The sequence below is a fragment of the Vicugna pacos genome, chromosome X, assembly GCF_048564905.1.
Source record: "Vicugna pacos chromosome X, VicPac4, whole genome shotgun sequence".
NCBI lineage: Eukaryota > Metazoa > Chordata > Mammalia > Artiodactyla > Camelidae > Vicugna > Vicugna pacos.
In genome coordinates this window covers 39074189-39077480 of record NC_133023.1, presented here as the reverse complement: position 1 = coordinate 39077480, position 3292 = coordinate 39074189, and the positions used below count along the sequence as shown (strand labels likewise).

At 47.1% G+C, this 3292-nt stretch overlaps 1 long non-coding RNA gene across 1 annotated transcript; it reads right to left on the bottom strand.

Annotated features, from left to right (window-relative positions):
* Positions 1 to 402: 402 nt before the first annotated feature.
* Positions 403 to 1418, bottom strand: LOC116277752 (uncharacterized). Its single transcript, XR_004187218.2, has 3 exons — positions 1326 to 1418; positions 721 to 915; positions 403 to 493 (listed from the first exon to the last, which is right to left on the bottom strand). It is a non-coding gene; the product is annotated as an uncharacterized lncRNA (long non-coding RNA).
* Between the last annotated feature and the right edge of the window lie 1874 nt (positions 1419 to 3292).

The window sequence follows — 3292 nt, the reverse complement described above, 5'->3', positions numbered from 1 at the left end:
TCAAATTTAAATGTGGTGGCCTGATCACAAGCATTTAAGTCAGGTGTTCCCTAAGACACAAAAATAACAACCATAAACAAATGTTCTTTTTGATGTATAAACTCACCGTGTGGACAAAGGGAACAGGAGAGGAGATGCGTGAGAGCACAAATTTCTGGAAAGCAGCCAAAGGAGTGGGCAGAGAATCAGCTGAGGAGACCAGTGGAGATTCAGCCCTTGTCCCAGCAGAATCCCTCAGGGGCACATAAGATAATAATTAGTATAAATATTAAGGATTCCCAGGTCTGGATTATGGGGCCCCAGTGTGGATCTGGGGTGCCTCAGGATGATCGGTGCTTTCAATAGAAATCTGAGGTCAAAGGATTGGTTTAGATGCCTAGAGAACATTATTAATAGTGTTTTAGAGGTTTTAGCTAAAGGAGTAAGTCAAGAAAATAAAGTAACTTACATAAGTTTGCGGGGAGTCTGGTGCTGCTCTGTGCCTCCCAGACAACTGAATGGGAATAAATCACTATTAATATTGTCACAGAAGGTTTAGGTATGGGAAATATGAAAATGGAATAATTGACAGAATGTTTGGGGGAGTACTCAATGCCCCCATTTTCTGGGTCCAGGAGAGGTCAGAAAATGAAATAACCCATATAAATGTTGGGAATCCACACACTGCTATGTGGTGGGTCTGGGTCAGGGCTGGGAGGGGCCTCTGTACTCTGGTCTTACCTATTATTGCAGTACCATCAGATGTGGCTGACTCTGTAATTCAGGTGGGTCTTTTACTTATGCCGTCGCCAAGCCAGGCCACCCTTTTCACAGCTGCAGCAGGAACTGCCGCAGCATCAAGATGAGTTCATCGCTGGAGGAACACCCCCACCATCCCAGGGGTACTTAGAAGGCAGAGGACACACAAGCAAGAGGCTGTGGACACGGGAGAGGGCAGAGATCAGCAGAAAGGCCCAGCACCTGAAAGTGTTTTATGCCCCGCCCTGCTTGGAATGATAAAATAAGAATGATGGTAATATTCACCTGGCGCCTTATTAGGAAGAGAAAATGAGCTGAAGAAAGTAAAGCACAGTGCCGGCACATAAGGGCGGAATGCTAGCGGCTATTATTTCTGTTAGCACATGTCTATCTCTCCCTCACCAGAATGCCCTTTTCTCACCCCAGAAAACCCATCACTCCCCTTTAGTATGCTCACAGCCGAGCTCGGAACACTCTGCACCAGTCACCAGGTAGCTACCATCTTCACCACCATGTCGTAAACTAAGAAACTGAGGCACGGAGCGATAAGGAAAAGGTGCCCAAGTTTACACGGACCACAAACGTACGGTGTGTACAAAGCCTGAACACCTCCGCCGCCGCCAGCAAGCACCTGAGCACAGCCCTCGCACCGAAAGACTCGTCCACAAGGAAACCCAAACTCTGGCTGTGCTCTGTACCCGCCCTTCCCGACTATAGTGGGCCCGAAGAAGGCGTGGTGGGCGGGGCGTGTGGGGCCCTCTACGAACGCCCCGCCCACCAGGACCGCCCCACAGTCCCGCCCTCCACGTAGGCTGCCCTTCACGCCCCGCCCACCACGTAGAGCACCCAAACACACCCCGCCCATCACGTAAACCGCCCCGCCCACCACGTAAACCACCCGGCCCGCCCCGCCCGCCCCGCCCGCCCCGCCCGCCCCGCCCGCCCCGCCCGCCCCGCCCTCGCCAGAGAATGCTCACGTGTAACTCACTCAGCTTTTGCGTGAGCAAATATACCCGGTTTCTTTTAGTCCGACCCGAGCAGGAAACCTAAGTTTAGCCTTCTTAGTCCCAAGAATGGACTCGCCCCTGAGACCCCCGCCGCTCCAGCATACCTGAATACCGCTCTCCAGGGATGGAGCGAGCCTGAGTGGAACCGGACTGAACAATGGGGAGATGGGAAGGGCAGTGTTTTACAGAATTAGACGGGATTGCGGAGAACTCAAGCAAGCGAGTAGGGATAGGAGAAAAGAAACGGACCAATGGGGACTGTGAGGGCTGTGTACGGAGCCTATGGGGAGCCTGCCTTGCAGGGGGCGGGCTCAGTGGATTGCGAATGAAGGTGCAGAGGCAGGAGACGCAGGTGAAATCCTAGGCAGGAGTGAAGCGTAGAGTGTGTGTAGGATGTGGATGCAGCCCTAAGTATGTAATGGCAAGGGCAGCTCAGCAGTTGGAAATCTCCAGCAATAGATGGGAATAGCAAAGTGGATCTGGGGTCATCACTGATAAGAAAATAGTAGTAACTGAAAAAGTGTGTCTTTATGGCATTTTACAGCTGCTGTATGACTTTGGGAGAAACAGTATTTCCTGTTGACTTGCAAACGTCTTTAGCTATGCCTGTCACGCAGCCTAATTAACTGCAGGGCTACATTTTTCTTTCTCACTCTGAGCTGATTTTCACTCTTTCTATTCCAGAGAGGTTTTTACTCTTTCACTCCCCCATTGGCTAAGGGCAGGTGAGGTCAACTATAGAACATTATTCTGGGAAATTCACATCTCCACCATTGTCTGGGTTCCATTAATCTAAAGATGGTTTGGAGAACATAGTCTGTAGTTGGACAAATGTCCATTCTTCACATTCCTTCAATAGCACCTTAGTGATGCATCATCAGAAAGGACAGTGGCTGCACAGTAGCCTTTAGCACTCTGGAAGTCCCACATTTGAACACTATAACATGAATACTAGGAGAATGATTATATTAATGTGTAGTACACTCCTAAATCAGGAGTCAGGTCTACCCAAGTTAAAAGAAAAGAACAGATCCCATTCCTAACCTGAAGACTTAACTATAAGACAGGACACCATAAAATTCCTAGAAGAGAACATAGGCAAAACATTTTCTGACAAAAATGGTAGCAATATTTTCTTAGATCAGTTTCTCAATGCAAAGGAAATAAAAGCGAAAATAAACAAATGGGACCTAATCAAACTTAAAAGCTTTTGCACATGAAAGGAAATCATAAACAAAACAAAACAAAAAACAACCTATGAACCGGGAGAAAATATTTGCGAACAATACTGTCACTTAAATTTTTTACACTATAGTGATTCACGTTTTTTAAAGGGTATACTCCATTTATAGTTATTATAAAATATTGGCTATATTCCCTGTGTTGCACAATATATCCTTGTAGCTCATTTTATACCTAATAGTTTGTACCTCTTAATCCCCTACCCCTGTATTTCCCTTCCTCAAATCTGTACTATTTATGTACTATTTTTATTTTGCACTTATCACTGGATGAAAGTGCCTGTGTCTCCACTCCCTCATTAACCT